Raw genomic sequence first — 17,787 nt, 5'->3', positions numbered from 1 at the left:
TCTTGGAGTGTGTGAGATTTTGTGTGCACCCTTTAAGAGTGGAGTCTCTATTTCCTACAGCCCTCTGGCTCTCCTGAAAGTAAGCTGCACTGGCCTTCAAAGCCAAGTGTTCTGGGAGCTCATCTTCCCAGTGCAGGGCCCTCCAGGCTGGGGAGCCCAATGTGGGGCTTGGACCCCTCGCTTCTTGGGGAGAACCTATGCAATTTTAATTATCCTCCCTTTTGTAGATCACCACTCAGGAGTATTTGTCTTGACTATGCTGCATCTCTGCCCCTCCGGGCCATCTCATTGTGATTCCTACTTTATATCTATAGTTTTGGAAAATCTTTTCTGCTAGTCTTCAGGTCATTCTCATGGATAGTTGCTCTGTAAACTGTTGTAATTTTGGTATGCCTATGGGAGAGGTGAGATCAGGGTCTTCTTATTCTGCCATCTTGGCCATTTCCCCTGAAGGGACAGTGTCAACTTGACCTGGTCAAGGAATGCCAAGATATTTGACTAAATATATTTTTAGGTGTGTCTGTGAGGGTGTTTCTAGATGAGATTAGCATTTGACTCTGTAGATTGACTGAAGGAAATCACCCTCCCCAATGTGAGTGAACAACATTCATTTATCCACTGAGAGCCTGAACCATTTAAAACAGGTGGAGAATGGAGAATTCTGTTTCTGATTACCTGATCTGGACATTGGTCTTGGTCTTCTGCTCTCAGACTAGAACTTACACCATCAACTCTCTAGTTAAAAGACCTTTGGACTTGGACTGGAACCACATCACTGGCTTTCCTGGGTCTCTAGTTTGCAAACAGTACAGCATGCAACTTCTTGGTCTCTAAAATTTTGTGAGCCAATTCCTTATAATAACTCCTTTTATCTATCTGTCTATACCCCATTGATCCTGTTTCTCTAGATAACCCTGACAATTAAAATATATAAATTTAGGAAACATCTGAATATTGATGTTCTTTAAAGATGCTGCTTGGATGGATATATTTAGAGTGTGTATAGAGATGCCAAAGAGGGTCAGAGGGCTGAGCCTAGAGAAAGAAATCTAGAGGTCAGAAAGTTAGAGAAGATAAAGCACAGGTAACAGAGAAGGGACAGGCATCAGGTAAGAGGTGAATCCAGAGTTGGACATAAAGGCCAAAGAAACTAAATGTTTCAAATAGATAAAACAGCCATGAAGTCATTTTCAGAAGGAGCACCTTGGAGAGGTCTATTTATTTATTTATTTATTTTAGTGCTTAATATGGTCAAGAAAATAAAATCTTTCATAAAGTAATTCACAAGCCACATTTGAAAAAAATAAAGTGGAGTTAATTAAAAACATATTCACTGGGGCACTGGAAAACTAGGTTGTAGTTCTAGGTTTGGACAAACCAGCTTGTCAGATTGTTCATAGCACTTCACGTCTGGGTTCACAGTTAGGATGGTTCTTCATCCAAAGAACGAAGAAGTAGGAATAGATGATATCAAAGCTCCTAGCCGGCGCATAATGACTGGTCTCTGATGATAAGTACTCAGTAACGACTGAATAAATGAATAAATCAATGAGCAAACAAATGTTCTTTCCAACTCCAAGACTTTATAACTGGCACCCCAACTCCCTTTCCCTTTAAGGAATACGGGCAGAACTGAGTTGAAAGGGCATCAGCAGTTTGCAACTCTTTTTCCTATATTCTTAGTGGTTTGCCTGTAGAGATGCTGAATTATTTATACTGCCTTTAGGAAGTGCCACTGTGCTCTGCTGCTTCGGATGCCATTTCTATTATTATTAGCCTCAGAGCTACTTCTTATTTCCTTCAGCAAAATGAAGGTGGTGCAATAAGTAACCACACTATCCTTTTCCAAAGCCCTTGAAATGCTCAGCTCAGCAGTAGCCAGACTCCTTGAGCATTTAATGAAAATTGTGGAAGACCTAATTTCCTTTGTTGTCCTTGGTTCCCTCAACCTCAGATCATCAGATAAGGAGCAGCACAGGAGGACAAGTGTGTCATTTTCATAGTCTCTCTCCATCACTTTTCTGTTCATATGAATTCCAACATACCTATGTTTTTTTGTGAGCCTTTTCTCAAAACTGAATATGCTCTAACATTCCCTTTCTTTGCTGCAAAAAATACCTGAGATTGCTAGATATTTTCTTACTAGATAGGCCTAGAAGTCTTCATTTTTTGTTATTCCTTCTTTCTTTCCTTTTCCTCAATCTTTCTGTTTTTTCTTTTGATCAGAATACTAATTTAAATTAAAGAATATTCTAAGGCCCCCAAATTGATTAATAAATGTTTATTGTATAGCCCAGTGTTATGCACAGTGTTTACAAAGGTTAGAAGCACTTGGCTTCTATCATGGAGGTGAATGCACTCCAGTTTAAAAGGAACTGTCAGCATATCTAGTAGTCATGTGCAGTTATCATGATTTGGTAATGAATTTAATTTATCCAATATGTGTTGAGAGCCTGCTATTTGCAAAATTCTACATTTGCACTAGTAGTAAATGGTTGGCACTCTCTGGATTCATGGTTTATTAGGAGAGGTTTACATAAAAGTGTTATTAATTTTGCAAAGTTGGAAAACACCAGTGTAGATAGGTTAAAAAATATATATGTAAGGATACTGAGAATGGACAGTATTTTCTTACAGTTGGATCTTGAGTTAGGATGTGAGGCAAGCACAGAGCTTCAACAGGTAGATACGAGCTTGTATCTACCAAGAACTAATGAGATTAGGGATTTTTAAAAAGCCTAGCATGACAGGTACAAGGGGAAAGTTTTCAAAAAGGTGATGTAGGTCAAGAATACATGGGATTTACCTGCATTATTTCTTTCAACTGCATGCGAATCAACAATTTTCTCAAAATAAGATGTTTAATTTAAAAAATGAGAGCGGGCCTTCCCTGGTGGCGCAGTGGTTGAGAATCTGCCTGCTAATGCAGGGTACACGGGTTCGAGCCCTGGTCTGGGAGGATCCCACATGCCGCGGAGCAACTAGGCCCGAGAGCCACAACTACTGAGCATGCGCGTCTGGAGCCTGCGCTCCGCAGCAAGAGAGGCCGCGACAGTGAGAGGCCCGCGCACTGCGATGAAGAGCGGCCCCCGCTTGCCACAAATAGAGAAAGCCCTCGCACAGAAACGAAGACCCAACACAGCAAAAATAAATAAGTTTTAAAAAATAAAATAAAATAAAATAATAAAAAACCAGAGAGGAATGATGATACACAATGGCAAAGTAAAAATGTCTCCTATGGAGGAGGAGTTGGTCCTTCCACCAAATCAGCCATAGAGCTGAAAAGAGTCATTGGAATCAGCTGTATTAGAACTCTGGAACCTGATCTGACGCTTATCACAACCAAGACAGTGCTCAATAAAGGAAGAGGCTGCTGATCTTTCATGAGGAGTGACACCCTAGAACCAACTACATTTCTCATTCCTCAGTATGGGAATAGCATTTCATATGCTGGAGTGGCAGGCAGTGGAACTTTGTCCTCCAAAATTGTAGGGCTGTGTGTTTAGGTTGGTCTGGCAGCGCCCAAAGAGACCTGTGCAGATGCTTACCTTGGTTTCGGCTTTTCAGCATATGTAACATCCCTCAGCAGCACCTATCAGGAGACCTGAAGAGACAGGACCTCTTCTTATTTTCTTTCCCTTTTTAGAGCCAGACACCTCAGGAAATATTTTTCAGGTCACTGGCTGATAACAGAGATGATGGGGCAGAGACTTCAGTGACGACACACAGCAAGGAATACACACCTTGCGAAAATAGTTTGGAAGAGTCACACACCTAAATTTAAAGCTGAAACTATAATACTCTTAGAAGGAAATATAGGAAATAAAAGCAATAAAATATTCATGACCTTAGATTTGGAATAGTCTCTTAACTATGACACAAAACTACACACAATAAAAATTCAATATATTGGATTCATCCAAATTCAAAAAAAATTTGAGCATCAAAAGACACTATCATGACAAAGAAGACAAGCTACAAAATGGGAAAAAATATTTGTAAGTATTATCTAAAAAGAGATTAATATCCAGAATACATAAAAAATTCCTACAACTCAATAGCAAAAAGATAACCAAACTTAAAAGTGGGCAAAGGACTTGAACAGACGTTTCTCCAAAGATATACAAATGGTCAATAAATACATAAAAAGATGCATTAGTCATTAAGAAAATGCAAATCAAAACTGCGAGATACCACTTCACACTCACAGGATTGTTATTATTTTTAAAAAAAACGGAAAATAAGAAATATGACAAAGATGTAGAGAAATAAGATCTTTTGTGAATTTCTGGTGAAAATGTCAAATGGTGTAACCACTATGGAAAGCAGTTTGGTAGTTCCTCAAAATGTTAAACATAGAATTACCATTTGACTCAGCAATTCTACTTTTAGGTATATACCCAAAAGAGTTGAACACAGGCACTCCGCCAGGTACTTATACACCAGTGTTCATAGCAGCATTATTCACAATAGCCAAAAGGTGGAAACAACCTAAGTGTCCATCAACAAATGAATAGATAGAGCTTCCCTGGTGGCGCAGTGGTTGAGAGTCCGCCTGCCGATGCAGGGGACGTGGGTTCGTGCCCCAGTCCGGGAAGGTCCCACATGCTGCGGAGCGGCTGGGCCCGTGAGCCATGGCCGCTGAGCCTGCGCGTCCGGAGCCTGTGCTCCGCAGCGGGAGAGACCACAACAGTGAGAGGCCCGTGTACCGCAAAAAAAAAAAAACAACAAATGAATAGATAAACAAAATGTATGTATATGAATACTTATTATTCAGCTAAAAAAAGGAATGAAGTTTCAATACTTGTTACATGGGTGAATCTTGGAAACATTATGCTAAGTGAAATAAGCTGGAAGCAAAAGGCCAAATATTGCATGATTACACTTATATAAAGTATCTAAAGGAGGCAACTTCATAGAAACAGGAAGAGGAAAAGAGATTACCAAGGCTAGGGGTAGAGAGAATCAGGAGTTATTGCTTAATAGGTATAGAGTTTCTGTTTGAGATGAAAATTTCTGGAAATACTGTGAACATTGCATAACATTGTGAATATACTTAATGCCACTGAATTTTACAGTTAAAAAGGTAAAATTTTACATCATGTATATTTTACCACAATAAGAAAAAATAGTCCTACTCCCATGAGAAAAATTAGAATGAAACAAAATGGAAGTCATATAAATAAATGATGATTACAAAACATTGTTCATGGGTCTGCTGGTTGTTAACTCCTCTATTTGGCTGGGCTGGCTCATTCATCTGTGGTCAACTGGCATTAGTTGGGCATCTCTGCCTCTGAATATTAGCTGGCTGTCAGCTGGGGGAATCCGGGAACTGGGCCCATGTTTCTCATGATTTCCATGTAACTGTCATCAGAAGCTTATCCCAGGCTTGTCAGGGTTCCAAGGAAAGGAGTGGAAGGTGGCAAACCCTCTGAATATGCAGGCTCAGAGAGAACACACTCACTTCCACTACATTCTGTTGGTCAAAGCAAGACATTGAGACCTATGGGGAAACAGATTTCACCTTTTTTTTTTTTTTTTTTGCGGTACGCGGGCCTCTCACTGTTGTGGCCTCTCCTGTGCGGGGCACAGGCTCCGGACGTGCAGGCTCAGCGGCCATGGCTCACGGGCCCAGCCGCTCCGCGGCATGTGGGATCTTCCCGGACAGGGGCACGAACCCGTGTCCCCGGCATCGGCAGGCAGACTCTCAACCACTGCGCCACCAGGGAAGCCCAGATTTCACCTTTTTATTGAAGGACTTTCAAAGTAGCATTGCAGGGTTACAGAGAAGTGTTGCCATTTTTTGCCATCAGTACATAAGTGCTCTACAATAAGGGATTGAATAAGTAAATGATCCAACTATTGAAATAATAAACAGCTATTGAAATTTTAAAGAATAATTAAATGGCAGAAAATACCATGTGTAAAATTAAATACACAAAATATTAATGTACACATATATACACATATAAGTATATGGTGATATGTACATATAGAAAAATACATATATTTATTAGCCATGTTTTCTAAATTCATATTTTCTAAATTCTAAATTTATTATTGTGACAATTAACAAAAATTAACTTTCTCAATGTATAGTTTTCTAAAATGTGTTCAGATTTTTGTATTCATACATTCTTGAACTTACTTGACCCTTGGGAGCTAGTTTATAAAGATAAAAAATTTTACTATGGCCTTTGATTTGTCTCTCATATGATGTACCATGAAATATTAGTAATCCAGGATTAATTTAGATCCTACTATACTGACACTGTTCAAAAGACAATAACAGATATTTTTAGCCTTCTACAATCCACCTTTATCTCAACCTTTATCTTTTAATCTAGATATTCTCTGCTAGAAGCAAGAAGCTTAAATAACTAGGGCAACAAATCAGAACAAATATACTGTCTTGAATTCGACTGATAGTAAGAGAAGAAAAGCCTTACATTCTACCTTAAGTTCACTTGCTAGTGTTTACTCTTGGTTAAATTTCACTTCCCAAATCATGCTTTCTTTCATTCATTCCATAACTGTTCAATGAATGGTTTGCACAGTCCCTATTTTTGAGGAGTTGAGAATCCAGTGAGAAGACAAGCAAATGAACAAACATAGTATCTTTTATTATAGCCTCTGCATATTTCCTAGGATAGAAGGTAGTAGGTAGGTATTGCTATACGACAACCTCTGAGTCAGGCATATTTTTTATTTTTGTGAGAGAGGGAGGGCTGGAGGAACTTAAGAAAGTTGACCTTTAAGAATATGAATTTGCATTTATTCTTTCACCTAATAGGTATAGTCTGCCTACTTTCTGCTAGTAAAATGTGACCACACTGTATTAGGTGCTTTAAGTAAGGCGGTGAACTAAACAAAGCTCTTTTCCTCATTCCAGGCACATGGTAAATGAGGAAACAGACAGTAAACAAATAAATATATAATATATAAAAGCTAAAAGAAGATCTGGAAGAGTGTTACAGAAAGAGAGGCAGTGCAGGGAATGGTCCTTGGGACATCTTTCTGCCTGCCTCACTCTCTCCTCCAATGATTTGAAGATGCAGACTTGCCTGCAGGTGTGTTCAATTCATCAGGTTATCTGGAGCTAGAGTGGTCACATTACCCTTCTTTTGGAATCAAAGCTGATTAAGCCAATATAGTCTTTCTCACACATACTTGCCAACTCACTGGAAGCCCAGGGTTTCAATTTAAATATCTACATGGACCAGACAGTTACCACTAATGAGTGAGTTGGGTGAAGTATAAGACATGAGAGGTGTTGTGAGGTCTGACGTGTACTGGATATTATCTGCTTCAAATAAACAAATTCAAGTATGATTATTCATAAATCACTCCTGTTTGGGACAACCATTTTGATCCCTTCTGTAAGAAGTCTTTGATGCTTAAGTGAATTACTTGAGATGTGTGTTAAATTGCTAGGAATGAAAGAAATCTTTAGAGCAGCCGTTACAAATTACGTTTGCTGGAGCCAGACAAATCATTCTTTTGTTATACAGATGAGAATTTGAGAGATTAATAGTTTGTGGATATAGAGAATTCATGTCCCTTCAGATACCTCTGCAGTGAACATCATTTGCTTCAGCTTCCTATATCCCCTCCTGAGTTTTCTTCGGGGCAATAATCCTTCCCCAATGTGGCAGTCCAAACGGGATCCACAGTCAGGTTGTACTTTGCTCCCCTGCCCTGATCCCCACCCTGCAACACGTATCCCCAGCCAAGGAGTGGGCGTAGCATCCGACGGTAGGCTAATAATAGCATTCTTTCTCCTAAGGTATTTTCTCCTCCTTTTTTTTATTGTGGTAAAATATATACAGCATAATATTTATCACTTTAACCATTTGTAAGTGTATGGTTTAGTAGCATTAAGTACATTCACAATATTGTAAAATCATCGCCACTACCTACACCCAAAGGTTTTCATCATCCCAAACTGAAACTCTGTTCTCATTAAATAATAACTCCGCATTCTTCACTCCTTCCAGCCCCTGGTAACCTCTATTCTACTTTTCTGTCTCTCTGGGTTTGCCTATTCTAGGCACCTCATATAAGCAGAGTCCTATAGTATTTGGCCTTTTGTGTCTGGCTTATTTCACCTAGCATATGTTCTCAAGGTTCATCTGTGTTGCAGCCTATATAAAATTTCCATTCCAGTTTATGAATGAATAATATTCCATAGTCTGCATGTAACACAATTTGTTTACCCATTAATTCGTTGATCATCACTTGCGTTTTTCCACCTTTGCCTTTGTGAATAATGGTGCTATGAACATTGGTGTACAGATATCTGTTTGAATCCCTCCTCTCAATGCTTTTGAATATATACACGTATATAGTTGACCCTGGACAACACAGGTTTGCACTGCATGATCCACTTATACGTGGATTCTTTTTTTTTATAAAAAAAAAGTATGAAGTACCTGTCACAGTAGATACTGTGTGAACTGGAAGTCATCAGGTCTACCCGCCTGATCCTACTGAAATAATCTCAGCTCAGGAAAGAGGAGTGACTTACCAAGGTCAGTGAATGGTAAGCTGTTTAGCCATGGATAGATCTCTAGTCTCTCAATTTCCAGTCCAGTGCAAACGCCAAAGCCGTGTTGTCAGAAAGGTCATCTACCTGAAGAGTTAACCCTTTGAAAGAGAAGCATGACTTTATCTGCAAATGCAAAAGAGATGAATAGCTTATCTTCAGCCTAATTGCCAGATGTGACCAACTGACTCTTTCCAAGAGGCTATCTGTCTGATAAGACTGTCTTACTCCAGAGAGAGCACGCGTGAAGTCATTGCCCAAGCAGAGGTGCATGGAGATCTTTGAAAACAGCATCTTTACTAAACAGAAGAACCTCAAACTCTCTTTGCCATGCTTACTTGGATAAGATGCTACCTAAGAGCTGATTGATCCTGAAGGGAGAGAATTTCAGCACTTCCTGTCCATTTATCTGAGACCTTGGAGTGCTCTCTTCCAAACCAATGAACTCTCTTAATAGCTCCATGTCTATTTGTGGTTCACAGCAGGCAGGAGGAAGTCCCAAAGTCCCCAGCTGCCAAAGTAGTTAAGTCTTGCTGAAGGAGGAAACATTGAGATAAGGTCTTTAGGAGTGAAGTAATCTCCTACAACGAGTTCACAGATTGTCAAAGCTTTTCCTTTCGTTTTACACAGTCACTAAGTGGGGAAATGAAGAAAGGCAGAGACTTGAGAAAGTCTGGGTACTTCTGAGTCTTATTCCATAATATAAGAAGCATCTGGAGGCAAGTAGGAAATAACGATAACAGATAAAAAAGCCAAGGAAAATCAGAAAGGATCAAATGTGAAAACACACCGTGATTTGGAGCTCAAGCTCTGAAAACAAGCAGTTGGAAGGAGAGTAGAGAATGTTCTCACTGGCTCTCCTTTACCTACACCCAAAGCTCAAGGCCCTTAGCAGAGACCACAAGGTACCTTCCTCCCAACCACCGTCCATCACTATTCTATTGTGTGTATTGCAAACTTCAAACTTGATGAGTATTATGGTATGGACATCAGGACTTCCTTTTTTCTCCTAACTTTATATGATGAGAATTTACAACCACATACAAAGTTAGAGTAACACAAGGATTGGCAAACTACGTCTGAGGGCTAAATCCAAATGCCCACTTCTCTTCGTGTTGTCTACAGCTGCTTCGGCACTACAAGGGCAGCTCTGAGGAGCTGAGATCTATGGACCCCCAAAGCAGAAAAATGTCTACTATTTACTGTATTCACTCTTTCATGTAAAGGGTAGTATTTACCTTTAAATACTATCTACAAGGTAGTATTTACCTTTTACTGAGACAGCTTGCCAACACCAGGACTGGCACAATGAACACTTGTATATCTTCTAACAACTGTCAACAATTGTTAAGATTTCATCATGGTTCTTCTCTCTCTCTGTTTTCACGTATATGTATATTTTCCTGATCCGTATGTAAGTATGCAGCAGATATCATGACCTTTCCTCTCAGAGCACTTCAGCTTGCCTCTGATAAGAATAAAAGGCACTCTTCTATTAAGCCATATGCTACCACACAAATAAACTATTATTTCATAATTGCCATCTAATAGACAGCTCTTATTCATAATTCCTCAATTGTCCTCAGAATCTTTCTATAGCTTTTTAATTTATTTTCATCAATACTCTATCAGATTGTATGTGTCTCTACTGGTTATTACATTTCTTCCATCTCTTTGATCTAAAACAAACCTACCAACCTTCTTTTTTTCTCTTTTTTTTTCCCAATTAATATTGCCTTATGGAAGAGTCCATGCCAGTGATCTTGGAGAATATTACACATCTGTGTTTATCAAAGTGTTTCCGTCTGGCATCACTAAACATTGTTTTTCCTGCCTCCTACATTTTCTGTAAATTGAACATTAGTTATAAAAGGCTTGATGAGATTCAAGATAAACATTTTTGACAAGGATATTTATATCACAAAAGGAGAAAAATAATGTTGGGTTTTCTTGCTGTTAGTGAGGCAAAGTGTGACCGTTTGGTTAAGATGGTGGTCAACGTTTAAGATGGTAAACATTTCCTTCTGCTCTTGGGAAGACTCTGAAAGCAGGAGTCTTTTGGCATCTTGGAATATCTGGTTCCCCTCCAACTTTCCATGTAATGGTTTTGGCTTCTGTTGGTAAATTCTGATTCAGCGTCTAAATCAATGAAAATGACTGTTTTTTCCTAATTCTGCAATTCCTTCTACATATTCAAACTGATATCCTTCCCTATAGAAGAGTTCTTTCCCTTTTGTTTTCCTCTCTCTCTCTCTTTGTCGTCATTATAGATTTATGGGTTTTTTAAAAACTTAATGACTACAATCAGTTATAGCCATTATTCTTTTTGATGCTTAAACTTCCAAAAATTGGCCAGTGGGAGCCTCTTCCCTCTGTCCCTGTGTTCTTTGGACACGGTCCTCTGATCTTTGAGTTCTTTCTTGCTTTCTGACGCAAGATATCACAGGCTTGCCTTGTACTTTTCCTGTCTCAGACCTGGAATAAGCCATTTCTGCAAGGACCTCTGGCTCTTTGTTGAATGATGGTATTTAGAAATCCAGATCTTGGCAATACAGTGCTCATTACTATGCAGTACAATTTTGGGGGCTTCTTCAATATACACAAGTATGGATATCTACTTACATAAAATCATGAGTTTATACTAGGCACTAGGACTCTTCTGATTGCAAATGAAGGACAACTAACCCCAAAGGCTTAAGTCATAAAAGAAGTTAGGGGTATTGAGGAGCCCTTGTAAGATGAAGTATGCCTTCAGGAATGGCTAGATCCAGGACCTCAAATAATGCTGTAAGTCTTGCTTGATTTTTTGCTCCAACTTTCCTCTGTATTAGATTCATTCTCAGGTTCTGTCACCCCCCACGTCAAACAAGTGATGGCAAAGTTGTAAAGTGGTGGTTCCAGTCTGTTATAAACTGAAAAATACAGCACCTCCAAACCTGAAGTTCTATCACCATTACTGGGATGGAGGTTCAGCAAAGACCATGAGGGTTTCCCCTAAGTCTCATGTGTTCCTCATAACTGATAACTCCAGGTGAACGAAGGTCTCCACCTGATTTTAGTGTTCTCTAGCATTGCTTCATTGTATTGATGTGGCCCTCTTTCACTATTTTTCTTGCACAGTAATTGCTCTAGAGTAGGTCTCCATCTTCTAGGATCTGGCACTGTTTCTCTTACCTATAGACCTTTAGGGAGGTCCCTTAGAGGCTCTAGGCGCATCCACTGCTTTTTTTGCTGACATCCTTTTAGAAGAACTTTAATCTGCTTCTGGTCTACTTACAGTGTCTCAAAGGATCTGCCAGTATTCTTCTATTCATGGCCCACTCCATGATGCTCAGCTGATTTCTTAATTCCCTCAAATCTCCTGTCATAAAGCTCTTTGCCATCCAAAGCTGTAGACTCTTTCTCAGCAAACTATATTTACTCAGCTAAACTTAGAATATAATATTAGTTCTGAAAGGCACTGTGGGAATTGTTCAGTCTATTCCCCAAAGCACACCAGGAAAGGAGGGGAGGGGGACCTAAGACCAAACAGTGAATGATTAGAAATCATAGCCCCTAGTTCATGACTCCTAAGTCTTAGCCAGCTTATGTCTTTCCCCCCCCTTTTTTTTTTTTCTGAATGAACAGACCAGCAATCCAAGTGGCTGTGTGACACAGACATATCCTTCTGAGAGGAAAGCTGTAGAAGAAGGTCTAAGGATGCAAGGAGAGATTTGAGTTCTATCATGATCTCTACCTCCACTGGTTTTATGACTTCTGACTGTGTAACTTGACTTTCTTTTCCTTGACTTTTTCTTGACTTTTTCTTTCTCTTGACTTTCTGACTGTGTAACTTGAAGGAAACTGAAAACAACCTGCTCATTTTCTCTGAGACCCTGTCTGCATGAAGAGCCATATTACCAGAGAGGTAACATGATTTTCCCTGCCATCGCCATCATCAGCTCCATGATCAATACTATTTAGAGAACCCCTGCTCTGAAGCCAAACAGTCCTGGATTATGTCCCATCTCTATCACTTACAGCAGAAGTTGGTTCATGAATTTTAAGGAAAGAAGCCATCTCCATAACATAAAACTGCAAGGTGAAGCAGAAAGTGCTGATGTAGAAGCTGCAGCAAGTTATCCAGAAGATCTAGTGAAGGTAATTAATGAACATGGCTATGCTAAGCAACAGATTTTCAGTGTAGATGAAGCAGCCTCACAATGGATGAAGATGTCATCTAGAACTTTCATAGCTAGAGAGGAAAAGTCAACGTATGGCTTCATATGTTCAAAGAGGCTTTTCCTCTTGTTAGGGGCTAAAGCAGCTGGTGACTAAGTTCAATCCAATGCTTTTCAGAATGAAAAGTCTATTCTACAGCCCATAGATCAAAGAGTTATTTTGACTTTCAAGTCTTATTATTGAAGAAATACATTTCATAAGGCAATGGCTACAAAGATTCCTCTGGTGGATTTGGACAGAGTAAATTGAAACCTTCTGGAAAGGATTCACCATCTTAGATGCCATTAAGAACATTTGTGATTCTTGGGAAGAGGGAGTCAAAACACTAATATTGACAGGAGTTTAGAAGAAGTTGATTCCAACCCTCATAGATGATTTTGAGGGGTTTAAGACTTCAGGGGAGGAAGGAGCTGTAGATGTGGTAGAAACAGCAAGAGAACTAGAATGAGAAGTGGAGCTCGAAGATGTAACTGAATTGCTGCAATCTCAGGATAAAACTTGAGCGGATGAGGAGTTATTTCTTATGAATAGGCAAAGAAAGTGGTTTCTTGAGATGAAATCTATTCCTGGTGAAAATGCTGTGAAGAGTGTTGAAATGACAACAAAGGATTTAGAATATTACATGAACTTAGTTAATAAAGCAGTAGCAAGGTTTGAGAGGATCGACTTTAATTTTGAAAGAAGATCTACCATAGGTAAAATCCTATCAAAGAGCACTGTATGCTACAGAGAAATCATTCGTGAACAGAGTCAAGTTCGTGAAGAGATGCAGCAAATTTCATTGTTGTCTTATTTTTAAAAACTGCCACAGCCATCCCAGCTTCAGCAACCCCCATCCTGAGCAACCAGAAGCCACCAACAGAGGCAAAACCCTCCACCAGCACAAGGATTACAACCTGCTAAAGGCTCAGATGACAGCACTTTTTAGCAATGAAGTATTTTCAATTAAGTATATATATTTTTAGCCATAATGCTATTTCATACTTAATAGACTATGTGTGGTGTATATGCATTGGGAAAACAAAAAATTGTGTGGCTTGCTTTACTGTGGTATTTGCTTTATTACGGTGGTTTGGAATCAAACTCATAATATCTCTGAGGTATAGCCTGCATTTCTTTTTCATAATTGCTTTTGCATTGAAGGCCTCCAGGATATGAGACACATATTAATTCAATAAACATTTGTTGAGAACTTGCTGCATGCCAGATATTGAGATAAGCACTATGGAACTGAAATGCTGTCTTCCCTCAAGAAGACACATGTAAACAAACGCTATATTAGGTTGACAGGTATGTGCAATATTTATTAGAGGAGGGAGTATATAATTCTACTGGGGGGAAGTCTGAGAAAATAAAACAAATTACAAAGACAGTAGTTATGAGCCTTTACTGACCCTCTCTCAACGCTCCTCAGCACTCCATCATTCGACTTAGTGTGTGACTTGACAAGTCACTTAACCTCTCTGAATCTCACTTCCTTGACCTAAATATGGAAAAAAAAGCAATTCCTGGCCTTCTTCCTTATACAGAGGGTGTTTGTGTTGAAAGAAGAGATAAGGAAAAGGACCTTGTAAACTGAAGAAGCTGTACACATGAAACAGACTGTTGTAACAGAGACCAAGGTCAATCAGAAATCACACCTGGACACAGGTAGACATGAACACTGATTTAATAAACTGGGGTTTTTGAGAACCTCATTCAGCATTTGTTTCATTTCAAGTAGCTTTGCTAGCTGTACCTAATCTCCAGGCTTCTATAACACTGAAATCCCAATTCACAAAGGACCAAATACGTATAGGAGATTTTTCTTTCTGAAATGGAAATAACTTTATTGTTTTATCTATTTGTATAAGTGAAACATTGGAGTTGTTCCAAAAAGAAGCAGATTCAGAACAGAATCTTCATGTGGGATCTTTCCGGACCGGGGCACGAGCCCACGTCCCCCGCATCGGCAGGCGGACTCTCAACCATTGCGCCACCAGGGAAGCCCCCTCCTCCTTCTTATCCTTCTTATTCCCTCTCTCCCTCACCCGACCTCACTCTGTCTCTCTCTCTGTCTCTCTCTCTCTCTCATTCATTCTTATAATATCAAGGGACTCTGGACCATGATCTCAAGCTTTCTAGAAGCTCCTTTTTCTACCTAAAAAGATCTACTGAACATTACATCAATCCCTTCAGAGGACTTAATAAAACATGTTACAGCCACACCATTGATTTGCTTTTTGTAGAGCATAACACAGTGGCAGGATTCTTTGTTCTAAGGCCATATTTGGTAAGAAACCATTTTAATTTCTAACCACGCAATTCCTGGTACTTCTATTTTCCCTTTAAATTATGTTTGTAATCTAGCTTATACTTTTCAGAAATCATCTCTTTTTATAATATCTGATAAAATGCAGCTAGCAAGAGTCAATTTACAGCATCAACATTGTTTTCTGAAATGTATTTGCCTGGTGCTAAAATAAATTAGGTACATCTTCCTATCTTCCACTTACCACGAGCAACAGTTTTACCTAATGGTCCCCCCTATATAACATAAATTGACATTTTTCCAGCCTCCTTCCTGCGAATCAGTTCCAAAGCCAATTTCACATAGCTTAGGTTTTTGTCACGGCAGTGCTACACAGTTTGCTATCAATTTTCTTCTCAGTTTACTATGTCCACAAAAATGCTGTCTAATCAACCAACCCCAAACTCAGTGACATACAACAAGAAGAATGTAGTTATCTTCATGTGTCTGTAGGTCAGATGGAAGATGGCTGATCTAGGCTGCCTTTGATGGGGGTCAGCTTCAAGTTATTGATTAAGCATAGACCCACTCTATATCCTTCTCTTCCTCCTTGGAGCTAATGATTACCTAAGCCACGTTTTTCTCATAAAAGGCAGGAATGCAAGATAAGAGCCAGATCACACAAACACATTTCTAGTCTTTGCTTGTGCCGTGCCAACTAACATCCAATGTAAGTTGTATTGCCAAACCTACTGTTACTGAGGCAAGAAAATACATTTCCTCCATGAGGGTGAGAGAGGTGGGAGTGGAAATTTACTGAACAATATAGACATATTTGTCACATTTGTCAAATAATACTAATGACTACTACATTCATCTATGTACATGTTTTTTACTGAGTTCATTTTAAGTGCCAGGTACAGTACTAAATGTTGAGGCTATAGAGACAAAGAAGTAATTACAATTTATTTGCGTGAAAGGTTAAGTAACAGATTAATTAAAATCCAGAAAGAAAAAAGTGTACTGACAGATATACATAGGCAGCTACAAAAACAAAAAGAGACTTTTTGCCCAGCCTTAGAAGAAGGTGGATCAGAGAAACTTGGCCAGAGGAGGTGAATCGTAGTCTATCTCTGAGCTAAATCTTGAGGGAATATTAGAAGAGAGAATGGTGAAGAAGACCAAAAAAAAAAAAGGAAGAGAAAAAAAGCTTTCCAGGAAAGAGAAACTATATGTGGAAAAAATATGGAAGTATAAGAGAACTGAAAAATCTAGGAAAATGACAGAAAAAAATGATAAAAGAAAATGATAGAAAAGAAGTTCTAGAGATGGTAGTAGGAGTCAGGTCATGCTTACATTCTAAATTAGGAAATAATTTAATTTTGATAGATTGGGGCATTACTACAGGATTTTAAGCACCCACTGTGTTTATCGTTTTCCCTAGAGGCCATAATATGGAAATGGGTTTCAGAAGATGCATTCATTCTTACAGGCATTAATGTACTATTTACTGCTCTTTCAAGCCACATGGGCCCCTACTGTATTCCTCATTTATACAATCTAAAGTTTGTATAGATACTTACACACATCTAAAGCCATCTAATTATAGTACCCTCTCCATTGTCACTGTCATCATCATCAACAATAAGTATTTCATTTTATCTTTGCAACCTTATGAAATAGGAAATATTATTAACCCCACTTTATAGGTGAGAAAATGGAGGCTTAGGAAGGTTATATGTCTTTCTCAGGGAGGCATAGATGATGAATGCAGGAGAACATAGGATTCACAGCAGGTCATTCTGACTTTAACGCTATTCATTTTAATGTTATATTATAGGTGGGAGGAAAGACTTAAACTATGAGATCAAATGTTTCAGAAGCATCACTAACATTGATTAACATTGGGACCAATAGATCAACCTAATAAGGCCGTCAGAGAAGTACAAATCAAGGTCTGTACAGTGCAGCAAGGTGGTAAGTTATTTCTCATCAGGTCTTTGAAGAAGACCTGGGAGGACAGAGAATGGAACATTTCCACTGGCCCTTGAAGATGGTAAACTCTTACCAAGCAATGTAGGAATGGAAGAGGGTACAACTTAATCAAAGGTTTAGAAAATGAAAAGCAAAGAACATTCTTAAAGAGGCTTGAATAACCCTATTTGGATGTAAAGAATAGAATAACAAGATGTCAGATCCCAGAGACTTTCAAATGTTAAGCCCAGAGAGTATTTCAATGACACTTTCGCAGACTCACACAGCATTGCTCCCTTCTTCTCAGGCTTTTGCTGGTTTTTGACGAGCAGGGCAGATATCCATTGTATATATGTATATTCATCTGCACAGAGGTAAAAGAATATGAATAGATAAAAAATGACATAGCTACAGCTTTGGAAGTAATTCTTTACAAAGTGAAAGTCCTTAAAAAAAACTCTCTCATTGCTCTAGAGGGTATATCAGAGACCCTAATTCATGGACCACATTACTGTTGTTATATGTTACATATGTAATACATTAAAAGCAAACCTGTGCCACCTAATAAGCCACTATTTTAATATTCCACTTGATCTTTGAGAGCAATATGTTGCCATGGAAACCTAAGGCTGTCTAGTCATTAGCACCTTTTTTTTTTCACACAGGAATTTGAGTGTAATGTTATTCTCCCAGCAAGAATTAAATTAGCAATTATTCACCCGAAAATAGCATCAAGGAGATCTAAGCAAACACACGGCACTAATGATTTGTTAAGTTCACATAAATTATTTTTGAACCATGCAGTGGTCGTGGT

At 38.9% G+C, this 17,787-nt stretch overlaps 1 long non-coding RNA gene across 1 annotated transcript; it reads right to left on the bottom strand.

The window, feature by feature from the left end:
• Positions 1-544: 544 nt before the first annotated feature.
• Positions 545-13,815, bottom strand: LOC113633793 (uncharacterized). The gene is made up of 3 exons (XR_003438338.1): positions 13,691-13,815; positions 8,023-8,026; positions 545-555 (listed from the first exon to the last, which is right to left on the bottom strand). It is a non-coding gene; the product is annotated as an uncharacterized LOC113633793 (long non-coding RNA).
• Between the last annotated feature and the right edge of the window lie 3,972 nt (positions 13,816-17,787).

This window comes from Aethalodelphis obliquidens, unplaced genomic scaffold, assembly GCF_003676395.1.
Source record: "Aethalodelphis obliquidens isolate GAN/ISIS:26980383/991018 unplaced genomic scaffold, ASM367639v1 scaffold41, whole genome shotgun sequence".
Classification (NCBI taxonomy): Eukaryota; Metazoa; Chordata; class Mammalia; order Artiodactyla; family Delphinidae; genus Aethalodelphis; species Aethalodelphis obliquidens.
The sequence above is the reverse complement of the archived record's forward strand: the minus strand, read 5'-3'. Positions and strand labels throughout refer to the sequence as shown.